The 27,342-nt window shown below is 46.5% G+C and overlaps 1 long non-coding RNA gene and 1 other non-coding gene across 6 annotated transcripts in view; one reads left to right on the top strand and one right to left on the bottom strand.

Moving 5' to 3' along the window:
• LOC118967802 (uncharacterized) overlaps positions 1-27,342 on the bottom strand; it is a 292,079-nt gene that overhangs the window by 185,764 nt on the left and 78,973 nt on the right. For 4 of the 5 annotated variants that reach the window (XR_005055032.2, XR_012129505.1, XR_012129504.1 and 1 more), the window contains 2 exons: positions 18,280-18,380; positions 10,591-10,672 (listed from right to left, as the gene is read on the bottom strand). This is a non-coding gene — a long non-coding RNA (uncharacterized lncRNA). Of the gene's footprint in view, positions 1-10,590; positions 10,673-18,279; positions 18,381-26,355; positions 26,476-27,342 lie in introns of those variants that run through there. The other variant, XR_012129508.1, reaches the window with a different exon arrangement.
• Positions 12,731-12,836, top strand: LOC118967817 (U6 spliceosomal RNA). The gene has a single exon (XR_005055048.1). It is a non-coding gene; the product is annotated as a U6 spliceosomal RNA (small nuclear RNA).

Genomic DNA, 27,342 nt, shown 5'->3' with positions numbered 1-27,342 from the left:
ATCTTTTGGGAGCCACTATCCACCCACTACACTGTAGGCAATAATAATGTAGTAACTTATTTTAGATCATAGGGGGTCAGAGGAGGCCTCTGAGGTAATGTAAGCCAAGGCTTGATGAGGAGGAACATATCATGCAGAGTAGAGGTGAGCTGGGGATAGAGAGAAAGGCACTGCTGACTGAGGGCAGAGTCCATGCAAAGGCCCTTAAAGCAACTGAGTTTATACTCCAGAAACTGAACAAAGACCAAGGTGGCCAGAGAAGAATGATTAAAATGGCCTGAGATGTCTTGGAAAGGGCTGGCAGAGGACTATCCTAAAGCCACAGTAAGGAGATGGGATTTTACTTCAAAGGCAAGGAAAAGCCACTGAAGAGTTTTAAGCACAAGAATAGCATAATTAAATTTACATTTCATCTTGAAAATATTTTCAAATGGCATAGGTCATCTCAGTTTAAATTGGGAGTTATTATTTTAACTATAGTCTTGTCAATAACAAATGCATAATATCTTGTCATTTATGCTGTTGTATGCATTAACTTATTTAATAAAAAATGTGCATGACCCAAACACAAGCCAGGGCACCCTATGGTCCAGTGCCGGATATCATTTTTTAGGAAGTACAGTCTAGAGACCAAAAATAATGAAAAGTAATTCCAATCTCTACCAGCATCTCTTCCAGAACATTGAAGGGGATCTGATTCACAATCCATACTAACACCTAATCAAACCCTTTCTCCCCACTGCTTTCCTCCTCATCTCTCATCCCTTCCAATCCACAGTTGGCCCAGCAGCCTCCCTCCTCATGCCCAGCCTTCACTGATTCGCATCGGAATCTCTCCCCAAACCTTAGCCTAAGGTTCTTGATGCCTTCATCCACCACTCCTCCTTCCTGAACCCAGCTGGAAGACCCACAGCCTCCCTCCGCAGAGACAGGAGGCAGAGCCTGAGCGGCCAGGGACAGAATCCAGAATCTAGTATCTCTATATATATATCTCTGTCTCTCTGTCTCTCTCCCTCTCCCTCCCTCCCTCTCTGCCTCTCTCTTTGGAGAGGTGATGACAGCAGGAGTGTAAATACAATTTCATATCTTTCTTTTCACACATAAACTTTAAAATGTTTAATCATAACCTCCAAGAGGGCAGAAACTGCATCTTGAACATTTGGCATCCTCTACATTGTAGAGCAGACCTCTGCACAAAGGTGAGACAGAGTGGTAACAGGAGCTTGCCTGAGACCCTGAATCCTTGCTCTGTGATCAAGTATTCTTCCTGTATCATCTGCAAAGTCATTGAGCTTAAATTGTCTGGTCTTAAACTTTGGCAAAATCTGTCATGAGTGATTGGTGACATTTTTCCAGCATATTTATCACCCCTAAAAATGGACTCATCCTTGCTAACAAGGAATCAAGAGACTAAGGTGGTCCAGAGCACAGGTGAGGGAGTGTGTGGGAGTCATCTAGGGAGACATGCAGACGGAAAGAGGACAAGCAGCTGCCACACTGGGGACCCTGCTCCCAACTTCAGCTAGTGTGGACAGCAAAGTTCCTTTCCACCAGAAGTGTATTCTATCAGTAAGACACAATACTAAAGGAAGGCAGAGAGAGCCCTAGTCTCCAGGAAAAGCTTGGAAAGGCAAGCAGCTGTGTGCTTCACCACAGACTGCTGGCTCCTCCAGGCAGGAACTATGCTTAATTTAACTTTGTACTTCCTGCCTCCCCTCTGACCTCCACCTCCAGCCTTCAAGCCTCCTAGCCTAGGACGTAGCACTCTGGAGAGTTGGTTGGTTGTTTGGTTGGTTGGTTGGTTGGTTGGTTAAAAATGAGCAACTAAAATCTCTAACGAGTCCTAAACTCCCTTTCCAAGTGCTTTTCCTCTGAGACTTGGCAAAGGCCATAGGTCACATTTGCCCCTCTCCCTTAAGCCAACCCCCCACTTCCCAGACTGAGAAAAAAGATTAATGATTTCTTAGAATCCCAATGTGGTATAATAAAAAAATATAAATTTGGTCTTTTTCCTGGGTTGATGGCACAGAGCTCCTAAAACCATGGAATTTTCTGAGTAATGGGAAAATTGGATATGAGTCCCTTTGACCATACCTGCGTTTATGCTAGTGAGGGAACATTTGGCAGGCCCCCTGGTTCCCTTCAGGATGGGAGCTGAATGCCAGAGGAACCACCCCACCCTACCCTGCACAACCTCACCTTTGAAGCTCAATCAACAATAACCAATGATTTAATCAACCATACCTACATAAAGAAATGGATAAAAAAATTCTGAAACAAGAAGCCAGGGGACCTTTCGGGTTCGTGAGCACATAGATGTGTTGGCGGTACCCCAAAAAGGGCATGGAAGTTCTGTCTCCCCCCAGCTTTGCCCTATGCATCTCTTGCATTTGGCTGTGCCTGACTTGTCCTTTAAGATAAAACTGTAATCCTAAATATGACACTTTCAGAGTTCTGTGGGTCATTCTAGCAAATTATTGAACTGGAGCAGGGTGGGGGTCACTGGAACCCCCAAATGTGTAGTTGGCCAGGCAAAAGTGCAGGGAGCCTGGGGTTGCCACTTGCTACTAGCATCTGAAGTGGGGGCAGTGCTCTGGAACTGAGGTTAACCTCTGTGGGCTCCATGCCAGCTCGGGGTGTTGTCAGAATTGACCTGACCTGTAGGACATCCAGTGGTGCCAGAGAATTGAAGAACTGATGAATGAAACACAGAGACCCCAAAGAGAGAGACCCCCTATACACAGAGAGAGACCCAGTTTGCTCACAAACTGTCAAGAGATGTACATCTAAGTCACCCACCAGAGAATCTTACTTGTTAAAACTTCCTGATTTTAAGCTTTTTTTCCTTTCTAATATTTTACAAACTTCACTTAAATCTCTCCTCAAACACAAATATTTTTAAACACCTTAATTGTAAGGCAGACAGTCTTCAAACATTGAAGCTCATATTACTCCTAAGAGAATTTTGGTATGTTATGTAGGCCCTTGTATATTTTTGGTTGACATCTAAAATTTTTACCACAAATATAAATAATACAAAGGATGCAATTCCCACCATATTATAAAGAGTGGCATTTTATAAATATAAAACTGTTACACCACTCTTTCAAATGTTTCCAAAGGGATCTATCTACATGCCATAGCAATTTGATACCCACCTTGGCTATTTTTTTAAAGAATACATGAACAAACTCTTCTTTATGAGTCAGAAAAGTTTACATTTTTCCTTTTTTCCTCCTTGAAATCATATTTACTTTCCTTTAATTTAATAATCAATCACTTTAATTAATCACCCTATCAAAATTCTTTACAAGGAAAAAATGTATATAAATTGAAATTCCGATTTAATTTTATTTTCTGCAGCCATTGGCTCTGAGTGTTAAAACTTTTTCCTCTGGATTGAGCTATCATTACAGTTATCATTTGTACACATTTGATTGAGGCAACATAGATACATTACAAATTTTTATGTATTTGTGTTAAAAATACACGTATAATTTATTGAAAATACATATCTTATGATGAGGAGGGATATGGAGCCTTCACACACACCAGTATTTTGAGTGGCACTGTTTGGCATTTCAGGGTGAGGATGGGCTGAGTCTTCCTTTGTGAAAGTGAGGGAAAAGCACTGGGAAAGAGCAGGAGAAAAGGAGAACTGGCCTGCATAGCAGGTATATTCTCAGAGAGGTGCGTTTTAGTAAAGCACACTTCAGTGGATTCCTCTGGAGCTACCTTTGCCCACACTCCCTTTGGAAAGTTAACTCCTACCTCCGTGGGCACGAGTAGCCCAGGTCTGAAGATCAAGCCATAGGCAATTCAGGTAAGAACAAGACACAAGTTCCATCTTTCAGGAGGTTACATCTGGGGAGGGAGATGGACTATAAGCACTTCACCTGAATTAACTGCACCAAATCTAAAGAGTTGTTCAAGGTAACAGATATGACAGGCAGAAAAATGTCCCCCAAAGATATTCCCATCCTAGTCCCCAGAACCTATGAATGTTACTTTACATGGCAAAAGGCCATTATGGTTGTAAATGAAACTAAGGCTGCTAGTCAGCTGCCCTTAAAATAAGACTACCCTGGATTATCCAGGTGGGCCCAGTGTAATCACCAGGTCTTTAAAAGTGGAAGAGGGAAGCAGAAGAGGAGATCAGAATGGTGCTGTCTGAGGAAGGATTCAACCTAACATTGTTGCTTTTAGGATGGAGGAAGGCAACCTCTAGAAGCTGCAAGAGGTAAAGAAAGTCATTCCCCCTATGCAGCCATGCTGACACCTTGATTATAGCCCAGGTCCCAAGGGGTTCCCATTTCTCTGTGACTGTCCTGGTATCAGTAATGACAGTGGCAGCAGGCTGTCCATCCATCCCCTTGCACCTGGGCTGAAAGCCATCTGTAGTTGTAAGAGAAGAGTCAGGATGGAAAGGTATTCTTCCCGCCCCCACTCTGACTGCATCCTCCCTGCTCCCCCACGGGAGGGCCCTGCCAGCTGCCCCGGCCCCAGGTGCCAGCCCGTCCTGCTTGCTGCCATCATGTGTCCATATCTTTCCACTGAGAGTGTACACCGGTACCATGTTTTTCCTGGAGAAACCACATTTAACCTGATTAGAAATACTATGTTCTTTTAAAAGCCATTAAAAGCATTATGGACAGATGGATTGTGAAGTAACAGGTGGAGCTGTTCACAAAAGGGATGTGTGCAATTCCCATTTTGCACAAATGTATGTGGATATACATTCTTCATCCTGGAAGAATATACACAAAGATGCTGACAGAAGAGTGGTTTTTATTTTTTCTGATCACATGGGTGTGGATAAAATGAGAGTTTCTGTGGCCAGGATTCTCACCAGGCCATGGCTGACTAGCGTACTGCACACCTGTGGGCAATACATGGCTGTTGACTCTGTAAAAAGAGCTCTGCCCAGTGCTCTGGGCACAACATGGTGGCAGGGCTGCAAGGCTGCAGGAGAGCAGAGCAGAGGCTGGAGTGGTGGCAGCACCAAGGACAGAGGCCCAGAGGACAGCTGTGCGGGACAACTATGCAGAGAGGCCCAGAGGACGGCTGTGCAGACAGAGGGGCCTAGAGGCAGAGAGACTGGCTTGCTTGCACACAGACTTGCTCTGAGTGAATGGGGTTCTAGTGACTGACCTGCCACCTGGAAATAAAGTTGGATATAACCCTTTCACCCTAAAGAGCATTCTGCTGTCAATTTTCTTTGGTCACATTGAATCCATAGCAAACTTGTCCGGGGGGGGGCAAGACAATGGGTATACTAAATATTTTATAATGAATTTGCATAACTTAAGGAAGAAAAAAACCAAAGTAATGATTTTTAAAGCAATGGTCTATAATACGGTAAGATGTTTAAAATTCTAACTGAAAGTATTTTTGTACTTAATCCTATATTAGTGAGGGGTGCTAAGGAACCACGTGATGCAAATTAGGAATAATCCCAACCACAGCTCAAAAGCTAAAAACAAAGGTGGTCAGGTAGACAGAAGCCTGTGGATAGGAGAAAGGAATATGGAGCCTGTTTCTAAGTTTGCTGGCTCCTCCTTCTCCAGCCCACATGGAAAAGAGACAGTTTGTTCCCCAAAACAGAAACACCTAGGTAGCTGAGTGCAAGAAGCTGAAGGCCAAAGGCAGCCAAGAGTCTCTCCAGGGAATTGTCAGGGCCAGGAGGAAACATAATCATTAGTGTTTATCAGATACTTACTATGCCAGGCACTAGGCTCAGCGTTGAATTCTCCTAACACCCCAAAAAGGCAGTGCTATGATTAGCCCCATTCTACAGACAAGGAAACTGAGGTACAAAGAGTTAAGTGACTTTCCCCGTAGGTCACACAGCCAGTAAATGTCAGAATTGCCTAGGAACCCAGGCAGCCTGATTCTAGACACTGTGAAATGACACCATGCCCACAGAAAGCAGACTAAGAACTCTTGTTCTGGTCAGGGAGCCGAGAATAAGGCTCAAGGGCAGCTTTCAAAGCCAAAATAAGAGTGAGAAGAAGTAGCAGCCTGTCTGCTTAAGGAGGATTATGAGAAATAGAGAAGGGAAAATATGAAGTATTAATAAATAGCTAAGGAATAGAGAGAAAAGTAGGGGGATTTTATTTGGCATTGATTTTATTAATTTCTGCTAGCTTTATTGTTTCTATAAATAGGCTGTTATTTGATGTTTACATTTACCTGTTTAATAGAGATGCTGCATGGTGAGGACGTCCGCAAATGTGTGTGTGTGTGCTTGTGCATGTGTGTGGGTGGCAGATGCATGCACATGAATGCACGTGTGCCTGTGTGTGGACACACAGGTCCACGAGCATGTGCAACTGGGGGTGAGGGTGCATGCACGTGTCCGCACATGCGAGTATATGGGCATGTGTGCACATGCGTGTGCGAGCATGAGGAGCGGCCACACCCATGAGGAGCCTGACTGCCCAGACCATCACTCGTGTTTTCCCAGTGACAAGCTGGCCTAATCACCAGCAAAACTCCTCATCAGAAATAAACAGCCTCCTGGGAGCCAGCCCTCCACGGCACCTCAGAGAGGCAGCACATGTCTCCTCCTCTGTCCCCCTGTGTGCCCACAGAACCCCTCAGACAGAGGCACTCAGTCCTGGCTGTTGACAAACCCCAGCAGGCAGGGCTGTGGCTGGGGCAGCCCAGTTGGGTGTGCCAGAGGCACAGTTAGCGGCCACTCCTTTCTGGTCCCAGGCTCGTCTTTAACACATTCCTCAGATTTGAAAGAAGAAAAAGCTTGCTTATTCCACCCTCCCTGCAGATGCACAGGGTGTAAATGACCCTCACTCTCAAGCAGAGGCCCAGGCAGCCTCACGGCCCGGCCAGTCAGCTGCATGCCCTCCCCTGGCCACATCCCCGACCCCTCCCTCCAATGGGGTATACAGTTTAACCACACACCCCTGAGCTGGGCTCTTCCAGCTGTGATGGGGGTCACACGCTCAAGTACATTCCACAGATGGTACCCTTCTTGACCCCATGGGAGGGAGGTACCACTTTGGGGATCTTTCTAGAAACCAGGCAAACAGCAGAAAAGCAAGACCTGACAGAAGCTTCTTAGCAAGCAGGGATCTTCCTGGCCTGACTCAAATATCCTCAATAACCAGAGAGCATATTGCAAGTACTAAAAAAAGTAGTTCTGCAGCCTTCCCTCAACTCAAGACAAAAGGCAAAGCCTTCCCAGGAGCAACTTAATGTTAGAGTGAGACTCACCCAGAACACAGGCACCCTAAAGCACAGCCTCTTCACAGATTTGGGGAATCGGAATTATACCCCTCAAGGGAGATCCTTTTCCCATTTGTAAAGTCAGAGAACCCTGGGATCAATTCCAAAGCAATAGTAGCAAGTGTAAGAAATGGAGAGCAGATAGCAGAAATGGAGTCTCCTGAACATTCCGGTTATTTTTTAAGCATCCAGAAGAAAAGTGTCAGTTCCCCAAGCAGGTAAATAGCAGAGTACGAACAGGCCTGTGGAGAGCTAATATGAGACCTGAGAGCTAATGCAGAGGGAAACGGGGGTGGGAGAGTTGATTACTGGAGCCAAAGTGAGATGAGTGCTGTTTACAGTGAGTGACTGTCAGAGGGTTGCTGAAGACCAGAATCGTTCGGTCGTCCACAGATACCTATTTGGCGTCTGCCCTGGTCCAGGCCATAGGCTGCACATTTTCTGAATGCCAGATGCCAGGAGACTAAGCAAAGTGGTGAATACGGAGGCCCCTCCTCCCTCTGACCATGCCCCTCAACCCTTCTGAGAAAAGCCAGCAGCCCCCCGCCAGGCCTCACTCATTCTCTCAGAGAGCAACAAGGCCCAACATCCTCCTTTTAGAGATGAGGCACAGAGAGTCAGGTCCTACCACAAATGAGGGGCAGAGGCAGGACTAGATCCCAGATCTCCGGAGGGCCAACCCACTGATAGCACCATTTCACATGCAAGGACCAACCCCGAATGGGAGTTTGGAAGCAGAGAGTGCTGCATGGCTCCTGGTGCCCCCTCAAATTGTGCACGCTAAGATAGACCCCAAAAGGCACTCCATTGTAAATGGGGAGCCATCCCAGGCTGAAGCTGACACCACTTCTCATCTGTAAAGCAGGATGATACCTCTCAGGCAACACATACTCAGACACCTCCAAACACTTCTTGGGGCCTGTGTGCCAAGTCCTAGACCATCAGGTGTGAAGCTTTCAATGCCTTAAATACTGTGCTAATAAATTCAGTCTTTATCCTATAGAAATGGTATTGGTGGAGGGGTGGGCAGAGACTGTCCAGAGACCCTATGGGGCTACTATAGATCAGATCTGCATTTTAGAAGGACTAGTCCAAAGCCACATATAGATTAGAGGTGAATAGAAAGCTCACCACCAGGCCACAGGAACAGTTCAGGAGAGAGAGCACAAAGACTAAACTGATGTACAGGTTCCAGAGATTATTTTTATAATCAAAAATATTATCTTCCTTAGATGGACAGTGGTGATGGTTACACAACAATGTGAATGTACTTGACGTCAGTGAGTTGCATGCTTAAAAATGGTGAATGGTTCATTCTACGTTTTGTATATTTTACCACAATAAAAAAAAAAATTCTCTCGCCCTCCAAGTAACACTGACTCATTTGTCAAAAGTATTAATGGCACAAATTCAAGGACCACCTTGCCCTAGGTCACAAATACTATGAAGAATGAAGATGAGTAACATTTACGGAGGGCATTTGCTCTGTTCAGGCATGATATTAAGTACTTGTATTAGCTCACTTAGCCCTCACAACAACCCTATAAAGTGGTACTGTTACTACACCCATTTACAAGGTGAGAAAACTAGGCATGGAGAACTCATACCCCAAAGCCAAGATCTGAACCTAGGCAGTCTGACTTCAAAGCCTTCATGTTTACCCACTATACAAATTGCCCCTGTCCATTTAGATGTTAAATATCTAAATTAAGAACAAAAAGAATGTTGTCTACTGACCACCTAGCCCCACTATTTGATTATCTGGCTTCACAGAAGACAAAAATTCAGATAGCTAACCAAATTTTTTCTCCACTTTCACCCAGATGTTTGGCATCCCATAAATAAGATGATATGTCCGTGAGTGGGAGCCACCTAGAAATTAGAACTCTGTCATCAGTAGAAACACTGTCATAATGCAAGGTTGTCATCTCATAAATTAGCTACCCCAAAATATTTGCCTAACCTCCTAGATTTTTACTTTTGAAGGATCTATTTCTGACAGCTTTTTGTTTAACTCAGTGCAGCTTGGAGCAGTAGTTAACAGACACCCGCTCATTTCTTGTTCTCCATCCAGTATTAACTGAAGTCACATCAGATCTTTTTTTTTTTTTGCATCACAAATAACAAAAACCTTGCATATTTTAACTTCATCTCTGGGATTAAGGTGAATACATAATTTTGGCTAATTACTCGGAATTACAGACTAGCAGCATCTGGTTCGGATATTCTCGAGTAAATTATTGGCATGGTCTCTGCCACTTTTTTAATTTTAACCAAAATGTTCTCAAAAACATGTGTTTTCTGTCCCGTTTGCATGTAATCAATTTTAGAGGGCCTCGGAGTTTTAAACAGGGGTTTCAGAAATGAGCTGCAATACCTGGGCACTACCCCCAGGCCTTGAAGAGCCGCCCTCCTTCCAGCTCTGGGGGAGGCGGCCTTCTGTTCCTGCCTCCAGCTAGCTCTTCAGAAGGAGAGAGGCCTGCAGGTACGGTGTGTACACATTCTGCGCCCTTCATTCTGCTCCCAAATTACATACCTCACTTTCATGTCAAGTCCAATATAGCTTCCTTAGCAGTTTTTTTCCTCCTGATTCCACATCAAGAGAACCCAATTACTTTTATAAATACTTGTTTTAAAAATATCACAGTGGTTTCCTGCTGCTTCAAATTCTGAAGGCCTATGCAGGATTTTAGACTCTTATAAATCCTTCAAACAGTTCATATTTTATCAACAAAGTGTGTTTTGTAAACCCTAAGTATAACTCCTCATCGAGGACATTTTCTTTTTCAACTATTTGACCTTTCAATAGAAACGGCAAAACAAAAGGCATTTTTGCCATTTCAAAAGTCATTTGCAATGCCCTCCCTATGCTCATTAACTGTGTCTCACCCACCAACAAGAGTGGTGTTTTTGGTTTAAGAGAGAAAGCACGAGGTTAGTCAATTCCAAAATATCCCAGCAGAGGTAAAGCCAGGTTATGTACTGGGTCTTCAAAAGAAAATTCCAGGAAGGCTTTGGCTTTTGTTAAAACTGAAAAGCTCCCTGGCACAAGGCAGGGACTTTCAAGTGAATGTGTACCCGGAGTGGCCAGGTCATGTGCTGAAGCAATCACCAGGGATGCAGGAGGGATCAGCGGGTATGGTGGAGGCCGGCCCCCAGGTCCTGAGGAGGGCACTGACCTGCGGTCCACTCAGCTATCTGCATGTACATGGGTACTTCTACGGTTTCCACTTGGAACTACTTGAAGATACCCAAGGGGGCACTTAGGCAAATCCCAGAATGATATTTGACATGTGCAAGAGGCAGCTTACTAAACACCACCACAATCGAGCTGAATCTACTCACCGGAGAGAGTCTGGAAAGCAGGAGCTTCTTGTCCTAGTCTCCTCTGCTGTCTGAACTCGTGTTTTCTGTTCTAGAAATCATGCTGGGCAGGGAGGCAGAGAGGCAGCAAAAAGAAGAACAAGGGGAAAGAAATAGAGGTAAGTATATTTTAGAGCCTTAGGACTCAAATACAAACAGAAATAAGCCAACAATTTGAAGTATGACCTTGGGTTAGATACTCTCAATTCTCTCCTGAAAAATCCAGAGAAGTGTCATCAGCTTAGAGTCACCATCCCCACCACATGCATTCATCCAGCAAATATTTGCTGGATTTGTCATCAGCTTAGAGTCACCATCCCCACCACATGCATTCATCCAGCAAATATTTGCTAACCACCTACTATGTGCCCAGCTCTCCTGGGAGATGAGGAAGATCCAAAGAAGTACAAAATGGGTACCTCTCAAGAATCAAACTGGATGCATAGCCTTAAAGCTGCATAACCCCAGCAGGCACCACAGGAGCAAAGCCAAGCAGGCATCCAGACCATCAGTGCCTAGAGACAGCTGGAAGGCACAGCCTCTGCAGGCCGAGTACTCAGAAAGGGATTGCAGAAAGCAAGGTCTGGGCCAGGCCAGAGGTGTATCAGTTAGAATTCTTTGGAAAAACAGGACCACTCATACATACACGTGTATATTTACACACACACACACACATACACAGATTGATTTCTTGTAAGAAATTGGCTCATGCAACCATGGCAGTTGGCAAGTCTGAACTGTGGGATCAGCCAACAGCCTGGAAACTCTGGTAGGAGTTGATGCTGCAGACTTGAGGCAGAACTTCTCAGTGTTGCTTTTACAGCCTCCAGTTGATTGGATGGGGCCCACCCACATCATCAAGGGTCATCTTTATACTTAAACTCCACTGGTTAGATGTTGACCACATCTACAAAATATCTGGGCAGCAACACTTAGATTAGTGTTTGATTAAACAACTGGGTGCTATGACCCAGCCAAGTTGATACATAAAATTAAGCTTCCAGGAGGCATTCGGATAAGGAGCAAGAAAGGGCAGGCCATGCAGGGGCAGGCTGGGTCCAGGAGACACCAGCAGATCAGAGCGCTAAAGGCAGTGAGCTGGAATTGGCCCCGTGATGCAGGAACTGCTGCTTGGAACTCGGCCCCGAGAGGACTTTGAACTCTCTGCTGAGAGGTTTGCAGCCCAGGCTCTGGCCCCCGGGAATTGTTAAATGTTTCCCGTGATACCAGGAATACCACAATCTGGCAGAAGCCTGAAGAGAGCCTGGAAAGAACAGACCACTGAGAAATCTGCTGCACTAATCCAGGGACCGACCAGAACCAGGGCTGGCTGACATGAGAGGCAAGCCCCAAGAAGGGCAGGGAGGAGGCAGCCACGCTGAGCACCGTCCAAGAGGGCCAGCGGGAGAGTCGGGAGGAGGAGCCAGTTCAGAGGGCAGGACAAGGAGGCTGGGTCTCCACGTTCTCAAGGCAGGCTGAGACCACTGGGGACACACAGCCACACACAGACCGGAGGTAGGTCAGGACAGAAAGAAAACCACCAAAGCCATGGTAAATGATGGCATTGCCAAGAGAGGGGCTACAAAGAGAAAAGACCACAGAGCCAAGAGCTGAGACCCAGTGAGCGGCTCTAAGGAGCACAAGAACCCCAGGGAACAGAAGTGGAATGTCAGGCAGGTCATCAGCACCTGCCAGCCAGGTCAGAGGGAAGTGAGGGCTGTGGCGAGGACCTAGGTGCAAGGGAAGGCCTTGAACAAATGGGAGCAACACAGTCACCGAGAGGGTGGGAGTGACCCCAGGAATATAGAGGAGCTGGCTGCTCAGGGCGTCTCCCACGTGTGCGGGAGCATACAAGAAAAGTCTACAGCCAAGGGCATGAGAAGATGCGGTCAAGGAGGGGTCTGAGGCGGAGATGCAGCCTAGAGGAGTTTCTCCAGCAGCGTCAGCCCTTCTGGAGTCCTGAGGGGACTAGCAGAGGGCCCCCAAGAGTGCATGGGTGGATTTGAACTGGACTCAAGGGGGAGTCTACTTAACACCTGGACACCTAGTAGGACGGAGGTAGGGAGTGGGGAATTACGGAATGCACAAGGGTAGATAACAGGGATTAAGAAGAGGCAATTGGGTGCTCACTTTAGCAGCACATACACTAAAATTGGAACAACACAGAGAAGATTGCATGGCCCCCGTGCAAGGAGGACAGGCAAATTCATGAAAAAAAAGGAAATTGGGAGAAAGGGGAAGGCACAAGATCATGGGGACAGCAGGAGGACTCAGGGGACAGAGCCTTGTTACCCAAGAGAGTTAAAGGAGGGTGGATGGCACATGTGAATCAGATGATACACACACAGCAGGATACAGGAGACCAGGCTCAAATCAAGAAATGGAAAGTAAGTGTGGCTGTGGTTTCAGCAGGTGAGCACTGGCAAACAGTGCTCCAAAGCGCAGAAAGCGTGATGGGGAGGCAGCGCCCCCAGAAGGTGTCACTAGCTCATACTTTACATAGTACTCACTACCCACCAGACACAACTCCAAGGGCTCTACGCACTAACACAGGTAAGTCCCTATCATCACACCCTGAGAGGTGGGGATGACAATTATCACCATTTTACAGATGGGGGAAATAGAGGAACAGAGAGGTCAACAACTTTCCCAAGTCACACAGCCAGCAAATGGCAGAGCTGGAATTCAAACTAGACAGTCAACTTAGGTGTTAGAGGTAACATCACCTGTCTGAAATCATAAAGCAAGGCAATAAATTCAGGACTCAAAGGTAGGCCTTCTGCAAGCATATATATGGTGGCTGATTTGCCCACTAGGAGCAAATAGTCTGGGTCACCCAGTGAGCAACCTGATATAGAAGAAGATAAAGGGGGCTCACCAAGAGCTTATGATGCCCCCTCCAGGTCCTTGACCAGGCACACTGGTTCCCAGCATCTTGGCAAGTCTTGCTCCAAACCAAAGTGATGTCTGCACAGGAGCCCAAGGCCCAGAATCCAAGGGCAGGGGCTGCAGCTTCAGGCATTAGCAGCCTGAACAATGCTGGAGGTGCCTGGGTGAGCTAGGGGGTCACCTGCCAGGAAAGTTCCCCACCAGACTTACGTACCCTGCAAGTGACTCATTCAAGGCACTCGGAGGAGATGTTTCACACCAAGGTCCCTGCCACCATTAAGAGCCAGGACACAACAGATTTGGAATTTGGAGGTTTATTGATGATCTGCTGTGTAATTTGATCTCATAACCTGCTGAAATCCAAACTTAAGCCAAGTCCAAACATCCAACGCAGAGAATAAAAGAGACCGGGTCTTTATCTTAATAAGAATCATATTGCTTTTACATTTGTACCTTGCCTCTTACTCTTAAAATCGTTCATCCTACAGAAGGGTGACCCACTGCAGCCTAAGAACCAAAGGGTTGCTTTTGTGCTTGTCCCACCCAACCAGCATTTCAAGCAGCAATAGACAAAGACACACTTGGCTGCTTCTCAGCCAAAAACATTTTCCTGCTGCAAGGTACTTCAGTCAGCCCTCAGCACCTCTCAGCCCCCTCCCCTCTATTTTCTGGCCCCTCATTCTATCTGCTCCTCTTCTCCCAAGCCAAGCGGCCAGCCTTTGTTCCACAGACCCACTTCCACAAGGGCGCTGCCTCCTCTCCTCCCTTCCCCCTCCCTCAGTCCCTCCTCCCCCTTGTCCTCTGCAGCTGTTCTCTGGACAGTCAGCTAATGGGGGAAGAAGAGCATTTCTCCGCCCAGCAGGAGGAGCCTGGAGCAGAGCAGGAGGCCCAGAGGCCAGGGTTCCCCAAGAAGAGAGCCCAGCCCCAGAGCACTTCCTGGCCCTCTCACTGGTCACCCAAGCTGCCTCCTCAGTGCAATCCATGGCAAGTGGCAATCCCTGCCTGCCATGCCCACAGTTCAGGGGATGGGAAAATGCCCAAGATGCAAAAGTACATCTAGGGACCTTGTCCCTTTCCTAAAGGCACCCTCACCTGACACGTAAATCAGAATTCCCCAAAGTGTGATGTGGGTATTATTGGACCCCTCAAGATGATTCAGGGGCAGCAGACGCATGCTTTCTATTCAGGAGATTTTTGTATTTATTTTCACAATTGCCTTCTATTTATGGGAAGGGATAGTGGTTTTCCTGCACAGTCATGTTGTGATGTTTCCTGTTAAAATTAATTATCCAAGTGAAAAATGTAAGCCAGTTTTTAGAAAGCAAGGAATTGCATGGATGGAATGTAGGCACAGTAAAAACCAGGTGATAAGCAAAAGATGGATGATTGGTGATTCTAATATAAATTGCATAAATATGGACCTATCCAGGACACCCACTTTGGTTCATGGTTAATCAAGGTCAGAATCACAAGCCAATTCAATTCAATGGACGAATATTTGCTGTGTCCAGGACTATGACAGCCACCCAGAAAAGGAGGCTCCTGAAGCAAACCCTGACTTCAGAACGTTTACAGTTCACATGTTGGAAAGAACAGGTCTTCATTCACAGAAACCATGAGAGAATGGAGCAACATAGCATGTGAGAGAGAGAAGCAGATGCAGAGCAGTTGGGGTCAAGAAAAGGGCACACAGGACTGGCTGGGGTGACTCCAGAGGCAGGGCTTGGGATGGGTATGGGATCCACATCATGCAGAAGAGCCCTGACAGGGTCCTTCCGCTCTGACCTCACACCTGGCTCCCAAAACATCCCTTCAGGACCCTGGTGACCACCTTGTAGCAGAGAAAGCCACCACAGGACTGCGATCCTAAAGGTGTGAGTGACAGATGCATACAAGCAAGCCCTCCCCAGGCCCCTCTGTGACCAGGACAGCCGTCCTGCAAGCCCTCATGGACAGGCTCTTCTCGGGTGGTGCTAGAGGCCTCAGCTCTGTTTGCTGAGGCCTGACTAAGGGTCACTGTCTAGCCAGGTCTCCACCGGCTCTCTGCTTTTCCTGTATGGTTCTCCCAGATCTCAGACTCCTCATTCTCTTCTACATGAGGTGGCTGGGGAGAATGATCTTCCTGCCCATGCAGATGCTGACGCAGGAATCCAGAGAGCAGAGCACACCTGGGTGGGAACAACCGCTGCATTCTCCTCTAAATCTTCACATTTGACACCTTTGGGTGCCTTTTGGTGCCCTGCTTACAGTGAGGTCCTATCTGAGGGGACTGGTCTCCCCAGCCACCCACAGGGTCCCAGGGTGGGCACCAGTCAACAAGTTCTCATCACCAGGCCTGCCTCCCGTACCACAAGGCATCCAAACCAATCAGGTTCTCTCTCTGAGAATTTGGAATTAGGCCCGAAAGACTAACTCACTCTAGGCTGGCCTCCATACAGCAGAGGCCAGCCTAACTGCAGAGTTAGGGGAGACTGTTTTCTGCCATGTGGCCCAGAGATGCAGAGAAAGCAGATCTGCAAAGAACAGGCACATAAGACAAAGGGGCAGGAGCCCTAACAAGCCATGTGCTCATGCAGACCCTAGCCAAGGGTTCTCTCTGCATAGCATCCCTTCTCCAAGATAACTCCACAGGAATCAAGGGTTCCATCATGCTTAACAATAAAATCCAATGCTATGGACTGAAGGTTTGTGTCCCTGAAAATTCAAATGTTAAGGCCTATCAATCCTGACTGTGATGGCATGTGGAGGGAGGATCTTCAGGGGATAATTCAGTTTAGATGAGGTCATGAGGGTGGGGCCCTCATGATGGGATTAACATCCTTTATAAGAAAAGACATCAGAGAGCTTGCTCTCCCTCTCCACCTTGTGAGGACACAGCAAGACAGTGGCTACGTGCAAGCCAGGAAGAGGGCTCCCACCAGGACCCTCCCACGCAGGCGCCCAGTATCAGACTTCCCAGCCTCCACAACTGGGAGAAATAAAGGTCCCTTGTTTAAGCTCCCCAGTTGGTGGCACTGTTACAGCTGCCCAAGCTAAGGAAGACATCCCTACTCCTTACCAGGGCTGCCAGCCGCAAATTAATGTCTCTTGCCGCTCTCTGGACCACTCACTAGAGCACGACCACATCAACCACTTTTCAAATCAAAAGCCTGTCGGTTGGATGGGCCCTGGTACTTACTTGCTTCTGCCTAGAAGCAGCCTCCTCCAATCTTCACATGGTGAGGTTTTTGGGGTCATTTAGGTTTCTATAGAAATGACCCCTCTCCAGGGAGGCCTTCCCGACCACCTTCACTGACACAGGCCCTTAGACTCTACGTTCTCTCATTACTTTATTTCTGCATGAGACCACAACCTTGCCCATCTTATGCACCACTATATCCCACAAAGCCCAGCGCAGTGCCTGGCAGGTCAAAGGGGCTCATCAGGTATTTACTGAATAACCGACTGAGGCAAAAGAGTCTGGCTTACACTGGTCCCATCAGAGAGCCGAGCTGTTGGTGGTAACAAGGGAAGGGGTGACCCCGGCGGAGGACACCACCCTTAGCTTGGCCTCTGTTCAGCAGATTCCCAGTCAGCGAGCCAGCTCCAGCAAGTCCTCCTGAGGAAACACTGTCAGTGAAGAACTCAGCAAACAAGCCCAAGGCTGGTCAAAAGACGGTCACACTCTCAGCTATGCATGACCAGATTTCGTGCACCATGCGAGTTTTATCTTTGACCGTACTTATGGAAACATTATTCAAGAACATTGTGAACACACAAAAATAAATCTTTAAAAATACCATTTGGATGACAAACACAAACGAATGAAAGATTTCTCTCTACTACAGCAGTCCATTAAGGCAATTTTAAAAAGCAAATGTGGTAAGTAACTGCCCAGAGTATCTTGCAACTGGAAACTTACCCAGTTACTACCCACACAGCTTCCTGCAGATGCACCCACTCCAATCTCACCACCTATGTGGAGCCAACCCCACCCAGGCTGGGCAGTGGGGTGGGGGGGGCTCATCAACTGTTCCCTACCTTCTGAGGGTGTGATGGTACCCAAAGCAACAGAAGGTCACGGTTCCTACTCAGACTCACACGTGGGCCAGAGAGTGGCGCAGCCACGACCCCCGCTTTGATCATCAGGGAGAACAATGGCTATTCAGTGCCTGCTGGGTGCCGTGCAGTGAGGGGCATTCTGACACACTGCTTCATTTAATCCTAGAACCACTGGAAGATGGGAAGCACGCAGTGTTATCCCTAGGCTTATGTGGAGCAGACTCGAGCTCAGAGAGGCTAAGTAGTCTGGTCTCGGTCACACAGCTAACCAGTGCCCAGGCTGAGAAAGAAACCCCATGGTGTCTAGATCCAAAGCCCCTACCCTCCCACCCACCCACCCAGAAGCTGTCCCCCACCTCCACACTCCACAGATGAGCTCTCCTTGCTCTTCATCTGGGCCATCACCCAACCAACCTCCAGGGCCCAACCTCTTCCCCTTCCCTCTCTCTCCTGAACACCCACCGCGTGCCAGGCCCACAGTGCGCACCGCTGACTTGGCGATGGTGACACCGTGCTGCTCATGGACCACCCCTCTGGCCAGCCGGCCCTTCCCTCTGCCTTTCCCTGGGGGGCTGTTTTCTCCTCATTTCTATCTCATCCATTATCAGCTCTCCTGCTTTAGTTGTGTGTGTCTAATTTATTCTGTTACCCCATTCTTTTGTTTGTAACCTTGCCAAAAAAAAAAAAAAAAACAGGAAGAATCTGAGCATATTCTGGTTTCCTTTCAGATTATAATCTTACCTTTGTTCCTTTCCATTTCTGTCGCCTGAGGTCTTGTCTTTCTTTTAGTTTCCTTTCACTTTTCTCTCTTCCTAGTTCTGCCTTTCTCAAGGTTTTAAGGCCTTAAAGAGAGGAGAAAATAAAAAATATATATATATATATATATACACACACACACACACACATGGATACTGGATTCCTCTGACCATCAGGTAACTAAATCCATTTTGATCAGAATCAAAATGACAGTATTTTGCAACATGACCCATAATCTTTATTATTCACTGGTGGGGATAGAGAAGTGAGTTATGATTTCCAGAACAATAATAAAATACAAAGATGTAGGAATTTGAATACCCAAGTCCAAACCTGGACTTGGACCCTACCAGCTGTGTGTAGCTTCGGCAAGCATCTCTTAACTTGAGGTTTTCGTTTGTAAAATGAGAAAAATAATCCCACTCCCTCCCAAGGTTGTAGAGAGGTTTAAAAGAGCAATTATGTATGAAAACACTTTTAACTTATACATAATTTCAGCATAAAGCAGTGTGGGATCAGGGCCTTTGCTGACTATGGAATGCCACAAAAGTTTGGAGGGACATCTGTTGAACTGGCTGTTGGATATCCCCCCTGGAGAGCCCACCAACCCATTCCGTCACATTCACAACCCTTCCCCTAAACTGAGCTCCCCCTCTGCGAGCTCCAGTTCTGCTAATGGAACTGGGAGGCATTTCGTCATCCAAAAGCCACACACACACACTTAATCTTCTGAATCAGGGACTGTAGTAAGTGCTAGGGATTGAACATTGAACATGGCAGACAACATTCTCTTCTTTAGGGCACTTACAATTCATTTTGAGTGGGATTAGACAGATCATAAACAATTAAAATTAAATAAACAAAGTAATAACTGAGCAAGGCCTCTGGTTGTGAGGACAGCCCGCAGTAAGGCCTTAAGGCAGGACTGCCCCATTTGCAGTATACAAAGACACTGGAAGGAAATGCCTGAGGGAGACAGCAGTTCCCATGAGGTCTGTAAAACAAGCAGGCCCAGACCTTGCAGGGCCTTCCAATCCGTGGTCCAGAGTGTGGATTTGATTCTAACGAAGCCTCTGGAGATAAGCAACTGAGTGGAATGATTTAGTTTGTGTTTTTTTTTGTTGCTGGTGGCTGGTTTGGTTTGGTTTTTTATCAGTCTGGCTACAGTGCAGAAACTTGGACTGGAGAGAGTGTTGGTGACCCAATGTAGAGGCAGGAGCCCAGCTGGTCAACTCCACAACAGTAAAGGCAGCGATGACTTGGATGGCAGAATGGAGTAGACATGTATTTTGAAGTCAGAAACAAGAATCCATGATGGGTTTCATGCAGAGATGCAAAGAGAAAGAGAAAATAACTCATTTTCATATCAAAGATGACTCCTGGTGGCTGAAGCAGCTGGACAAGTGGTGACTGCATTGGCTGCAATGCGGGTGAAGAGGCGGGAGGAACACAGAGCCGGTGAAGGAGGGAATAGCACAAGAGAGGCTTAAGCTTCCATCGTTTTCCCCACTTAACCTTTATGTGCAAAAGCTGGTTTATCTTGCCAGTTTGACCCTCACAAGTTTCTCAAAATCACTTCTCCCTTTCCATCTCCAATCTACCACCTGACTGATCATGTATTCCTGCCTCAATTCAATGTCTCCACTTCCAATCCATCTGCTGTTCCCACACTAGCCCCGCATCCTCAGGACTCCCTGGAATGGGGGGTAACCCATTTGCCTTTATTGCTTAAGACCTCAGCATTGCGCTTTCTGTTACTCGCACATAAGGGCAGACAAACCAGACCCTCAGAGTCCGACCCTAGTCAGCGCTCAACTACCAGTCCTCTCCCCAACAAACACCATCCTTCTCAGTCATGCCAAACCATGCAGCTTTCCCCGCTGCCTCCGTCTCCTGCCCTCTCTTGCTCCTCTGGGCCTCTGTGTCTGCTGGTCCAGCTGCCTGGGATATTCTCTCTCCTCACTTCCACATTCTAAATGCGTCCTAACCATTCCTCAAGATCTAGTTTCTATTTCTTTTAAGTGAATTTAAAAACTAAAATTTCTCATCTTTGACACCTTTCGTGAGTTCTTCTACCATTCTCCTGGTTCCTAGGAAATCTGCCTTCATCTCCATCAGAATTCCTTCCACAGGGCACCATAAAAATTCCTCCTCAGCCAATTGGTACTGCCAGAAACACAGTGCTTGGGTCTGTTTCTTCCTTGCTGCCCAGTATGTAATAACACCAGGTCTAGCACAAGACACACACACGAGATGTTGAATGAATGAATGAACGTCAGAGTGGGTCATCTTGCCAGTTTGTGTCCCCCTCACCCCCAACAATTCATATTGGAAACCTTAATCTCCAGTGTGATGATATTTGGAGGTGAGGTCTTTGGGAGGTGTTCAGAGTTAGACAGGTTATGAGGGTAGGGCCCTCATGATGGGATTAATGCCCTTATAAAAAGAGGATACATGAGATACTCCCCTACTCCCCCCTTTCCATGCATACTCCAAAGAAGGCAATATGAAGATAAAACAGGAAGCAGGCTCACACCAAGAACTCCACCACTCCAGCCTCCTGACCTCAGACTCCGAGCCTCCAGAACTGTTAGCAATAAGTGTGTACTGTTAACACCCCCAGGCGATGGTATTATTACAGCAGCTCCAACAAACTAAGATAGATTCTAAAGTCTTCAAAGAAAGTGAAAATTTTGACTGGTCAAAATAAATCTTAAAAATCTTCTATACCACACACTAAAATACAGTGTTTATGCTATGTGTCCTATACAGTAATTCTTATCCCCAGTGAGTTTTATGAAGCACTGGGTGCCACTAAAGGAGAGACTGAACAGAGAGGTCATATGACAATCTCTCATTCAAACCACCCCGCTTTCAAACAATCACCGATCACTAATGGTGGAAGGTGGGAAGATGGATGGAGACTTTCACAATGACTCCTTCTTGCCTAAAGGACTTTACTGGATTTGTGTTTTAATGTTTTGCCTCTGTAAATTTAGTCCCCAGTAAACCAAGAAAAAGTTGCCATTATCATTTACCATTAGGGTCCAAAGGAGCCTTTTTATTTTTATGAGTAATTAACAGAAGTAGTAATAAAGGGAAAGGTTTTAAAACTTCATTGCAAAATTTAATAATTTAAACACAGAAAATTTCCATTCCCTATTTTCCTGACTTTAAAGGTATATAAACTCAAAATGGGCAACATTCTCTACATGCAACTAACTGTCCATCAGCTGTCATGTATGCTCTTGGGACAGATCCAGCTTATCAATACTGATTTCAGACTTCAAGTAAATCTCTAATACATTCTAGGTTATCATTATTTCCTATCGTTGGTCTTGCACTTACATCATTGAACTGGTTACTTATGAAAACTTTGATGCATCATAATTTTGGTAAAGAGAAGATGGTCAGCTTCTTTTCTCCACAATGCAAAGCATTTTCATTTTTAAATTTACATAAAAATGATTAGTCCAGTCATTTTATTTTGATTAGTACAATCTTCTTTTTTTCACTTTTATTATCACCTATTTCCTTTTGATCAGCTTCTCCAACTTGATCACCTTTGTCCCCTTCAAACTGTTTCAAGGAAACTTTGGTAACCAAATACCACAAAAGGTAAAGGAGTATTGGCCCCCATTCTTTTCGCTAAAACAGGATGGTCCAGGTTCTTGCAAAATATTGGGTGATGAAATCATTCCTGTTGAATGAATAACTGCATGAGAATATCATATTTTTCTTTTTGTCCTCAGAAAGATACTGTTTAATCATTGATTCTGAAGTTTGAGGAAATCCATCCAGATTATTGTCTTGCAAGACTCACAGTGTGAGACTTTACTTAGAAAATCTATGTTACTATTATCATTAGAGTCGACATCACCACTGTCTCTTCTGATTTGCCTACTTACTGTAAAACATTTTCCTCTGTCAATTCTCTTTAAAATTTTGTGCAGGAAATGAAATATTCTGTATTTTCTACTGTGTTTTTCAGTGAAAGAGATAATAATAAAACTATAAAGATGGTGTCCTCTATGTTCTCTTATGCCTTCCTGAAAGATGATGTAACACTCTAAGCAATGTAGTAAGAAAACTGAAGGCTGATGTGACAGTGATGATTTATTTCCCTGTTGCATCATCCTCCCAGATGGTGATTCCCAGCATTCTTCCATTTTATTATTTTAACTGTTTTCTAGTATAAGCAATAATTAATGAACAATGATGAAATACTTCCTAGGATGATAAAAATGGAAAATATTTCAAGATATAAGAAAAATAAGATCACTAAAATCCCATGAAGCGTATTAGATTTAGAAATGGTTCCAATGGTCCACATGGTGGATTCAAGACACAATGAGTTTTATTCTGTTTTTGTTAGAAAGTAAATGTTCTCTTTGATTTTTGGAAGATGTCTTTTAAAAGATCAAAAGTCATGAAAGATCAGCCTTTACAAGAGTTAGAAGTACTCAGGGAAAAAAAGTAAACTTGAAAATTAAAATTGGCTCCAGTGAATCTTGATCGTATCCTGACAGTTAAATCACATTAATAGATTTGGTTGTTCTGTGAAGCTTTTCAAATTCTAGCTCACTGGAAAACTGCCCCACAAAAGGACTCTTCCCTCACCCACTTGAAATCCAACAGTTCTCAAGCCAAGGTTGAAACCCAGCCAGAGAGAGCTCCACAGGATTCCAGCACCATGAGGGCTCACCTCTGGGCTGCACCAGCACTCCCCGTGGAGACCATCTGGGACCTGTTCTCCTAGAGTTCATTTCAGCATACAATGAGGAAGCAAAAATTATGACCCAAGAAAAAGAGACAGCTTCTGGAATATAGTTCAGTCTTCAGAACAAGACAGTCAGACACCTGAAGTTTACTGCTCTATATTCTTCCCAGTAAATGTATATATTGTGAGGGAGACAGTGTTCCTATTCTCCTGGGGTTTTTTAATCTTCTTTTTTATCTTTTCTTTCAGTCAATCCATGAATACAGTTTGACTATTAACTTATGACGCAGAGGAAATGTCCAATTCACGGAAGTGGTGTGTTCCCAAACTTTGGGAGTTGTTGTTCTGGGAACTCAGAATATATTTTCCTCCAATAAACAAGATTGTAAATGATGGTGGGGTTTCCAGACCAACCCCACAAAAGCCTTCCTAACTCCTAATATTATCAAAGCCCTGGTCTTTTAAGGTAAAAATTAGTAGAAAGTAATTTTGTTGTAGGACTAATAAACTCAAATATTGAAGACATATTCCCTTTTATCCTGAATTCTATTTAATGAAATAGCCAGTTTAATGGAAGAAGGGGAAAAGATGGAGACTTTTTAGGGAGAGAACCTCTACTTTCAAGAATTTCAGAGACTGACAGCAGCAGTTTGTTATTTTGTCTGGTTTTTCTTCAATACCATTTTGCATTTTCCTTCCTGCAAGCATGACACAAAGGAGCCATGATTAGGGTAGATTAGGGGCTCACATAGGAAGGTAGCAAAGGATGGAGGAAGAAAAGCAAAAAGTTTGAAAGAGATTTCCTTCATGGGACTATTAAAGCATGTCCACGTGAGGAGAAGATGCCTAAATCAGCATTAGTTGATTTGCCAAGGAGACTGGGGAGAAAGCAGGAGGCCCAGTATTAGTGCCAGACACCTGAGTCAGGAAGAGATGAGGGGGTCCACTATTTGGTCAGACAGTTCCCCATCTGACCATAAGGTGGTGCTATCAGCCCAGACAGTCATCCCCAAGGGGGTGGGGTGTGCAGTAGGAGGAGCTCTCCATGTGAAAGCCACGTTTTCCTCTCAGGCTCTGGAACTCACAGAAATCGACTAGACAACATGTATCAGCCTACACAACCGCGCCTCAACACCTAACTTCAGTTCCCATCCTCCAAAGCCCCACCTACTCACACCTGAGCAAGAACACCTTCTGTCCCACTGGGCATCACCACCCACATCAAGATTCCAACTAATTTACTTCCCACTCCTCTCATCTGTATTCTCCTTCACAATGTCAGCACTGGGCCCCTCACATTTCCTAATTCCAAAAGGGAATCTAATCTAAGAGCACCCTGGAGTCTCGTCCTCAAGTACCAAGATCTATGGTGAGCACAGATTTGTCACAAAGGCCTTGACAACAGGGCCCCAGAGGCCCTTGTCAGCTTTATGTTCCTCTCTAACACCAAACTGAACAACCCCGCTTCCAGATAAAAAGTCCTACCATATCCTCTCCATGCGTTTACCCCCATTGGTCCTCCCTCTGTGACACCCTCTCTTTTCCTTACCTCTGCTTGTCAGTATCCTCTCCCACTTTGCAAAACTCATCCTAAATACCCTGTTCCCCAAAAACCACTTACAAAGTGTTTAACTAAATTTAACTGGTGAGCTGGAATTAGAGAGGAAGACATGGGTCCATGTATCAACCACAGAAGCCTCAGGATTTCAGATTGGGTCTAAAACTGAGAAGGAGGCCCATCCAACCAGACTCCCTGCTGAATATTTGCAAAACACCAGCTGGTCTATCCTTGCTCCTCCCAAGTCTTAATTCCCATCCAGGGCAGACACAGGTCTAGAGAGACCCCAAAGCCACAAGCTTGGTGTGTGGCAGTGTCTGTTCTCAATTTAAGTTAGCTTTATAATAATTATCATCATAACCATTATTACTGTCCCCTCCCCACCCCCACTCTCATCAGCTGCAGTCTATCATGCCAGGCCTGAGTTATAGAGTTAAAAGAATGAGGGAGGATATTACAGCCAAGTCACCTGTCTTAGTGACCTTTCCCATTCCCATCCCAGCCCTTTGGCCTAGACTGGTAGTCTCAGCAAACTGCCTCCTGATTCTGCAAAATTTTTTCAGCCCTGATGGGAATGACTGGGATAGGCATTCTTCTCTGGATGTTTGGCCCTGGCCCAGTCACTTGGAGATACAACCTTTAAGAACTAGTATCTGTACTAGTAATGCCTCAAAACCTAGCTACTACTCTCTCAGTTCTAAAGGAGCAGTTGGCTCAGTTGGGAGCCTCAAATGTTCCCTGTGAGGCTGGAGCAAATAGCCTCAACATGAATTTCTAAGTTATGCAGGTTCCCTGAAGGCAGCCCCCAGGGACCTCATTGTGGCAAAAGATAGTGCCTAGCCAAACGCCCTGGGGAGGCAGCGGCCCAGAGCTCTCCATCTGCCTGGCTGCTGTTGCAGGTGCCCTCAGAGCCTTGATAAGCATACACAGAGTGTGAGTATCCAGCAAAGATGGGCTTGCTCCCACCCCATGGACCTCTCTTATTTCTGTTGCTCAAAGAACGGAGTGACCAGATACCTTAATGCCAATGTTGCTTCTGTTCTCACCTACAAGAGAGGCTCCATGGAAAAAAGCCAGGAAATTCAGGGGCTTATGCTGTCTGAGGGAGGCCAGACTGCTGCTGTTTGTTCTGTTTTGACGTTTAAGGATCTAGGGAAGATAGTTTTTCATAAACTAATAAAAGAAGCTAAGTTAACTATGTAAACAAAAGCAGGGTGGAAAGTGAGAACCACCCATTTTAATGTACTTGTACCCCACCTCCTTCCACAAAAGATCTGAGGCTGCAAAAAATAATTGCTACTGGAATCATGGACAGAAGTAGTCTGTTTCTTGCCACCGCTGCAGACTGAACCATTTATTGGGGCTCTGAAAGTCGGGTGGGGATGGCGTACAGCGGCTCCAGGAGCCCACTCCGAAGGCGCCCTCCCTGCCCCTCCTGTCTGTCTTCCTGACTCAGGGCCGCTCCACGCGCTGGCCCGCGGCGGCCACCTTGGCCCCTGCCCACCTTCCCTACGCCCTAGTGCTGCCGGGACCCTAGGAGGTAAGATTTGTAAGTCGAAAGGCTACGGGAGGATGACCTGTCCGGAGCGTCTCCGCACCCCTCCCCCAACCGTGTCACATGGCAGCCCCAACGAGGCGCGCAGTGCGTCCCGCCGCGGAGACCCAGGGCAGCGTCGCCGCGGGCAGTGGGTGATGAAACCTCCCCGGCGCATTACCGCGGAGGGTGCAGGCAGGGAGCGGAGCGGGGCGGGGGTGAGGGGTAGGAGCTGGTGCCCAGGCTCACCTGTTCTCCAGGAAAGGAGGGTGGGGACGGCGCGGGAGGGGGGAGGGCAAATCGACCCGGGGTGCGTGCGGCTGGGCGCTCCGCCGCGGCGCCTGCGTCCCCACCCTCCCCCAGCGCTGCAAGCCCCCAGAGCTGCGCCGTCGGACTGACTATGCCCGGAGCAGTTCCTGTCCCCGGCCCTGGCGCCGGGGAGACGTGAGCGTGCACACGTACACACACAGCGAGGGAAGAGGCGCTCCGAGCGGCGCCCAACTTTCTCCCTGCTCCCGCGGGCCGGGGGAGAATGAAGCCTGGGGCAATCCAGCCCCAACCTTGCTTGGAAAGGGAACTCGAGCAAGAAGGGAGAAGAGATGGAGAGAATTTCCCCCGGTTTGGTTTTTCGGGAGGTTGTGTTGTTTTGTTACCATTTCTACCGATGACTAGAAAATAATGGGAATACGGCGTAGGGCATCGAGTAGCGCTTTGGGAAAATGGAAGAGGTGTTGGGAGACGCCTAAAGTTGCCTTTCAAGCTCTGGCCTCCGGGGCAAGCGATGCTCAGCGGCGGGCTGACTCAGGACTGCCTGGGCCTCCCTGCCACCCGACTGGAAATGATGCAAGTCCAGTCTGTCACCTGGATTCCTTTCCGGATGCCCGGAATCCGTCTGGATTAGGGGAGGAGCGAGAAATTGGCACACTAGGTGTTGCATGGCCCACCAAAGCGGGGCAAAAAGAAAAGGGAAAGATGGGGCAGTTGCTCAGGCCAAGTCCTGTATCTAGTGCTTCTGCTTCTATCTTGAATAGTTTGAGGAGTGTTGTGTGTGGTTTTTTTTAATGCAAGAGTCAGAACGCTAGGGATTATACCGTATGTACTCAGTTAATTCCCAGTATCACTGGGACCAGGAAACTCCTCCAATCTGTCAAGGCCTCGGGGATAAGTATCCCCCCGAATTCCAAACGGCAGAATAAAGGAAACTTTCCCAGCCCGTTGCGGGTGTGAGGAGAGCCA

Source organism: Manis javanica, chromosome 1, assembly GCF_040802235.1.
Source record: "Manis javanica isolate MJ-LG chromosome 1, MJ_LKY, whole genome shotgun sequence".
Taxonomy (NCBI): Eukaryota; Metazoa; Chordata; class Mammalia; order Pholidota; family Manidae; genus Manis; species Manis javanica.
The sequence above is the reverse complement of the archived record's forward strand: the minus strand, read 5'-3'. Positions and strand labels throughout refer to the sequence as shown.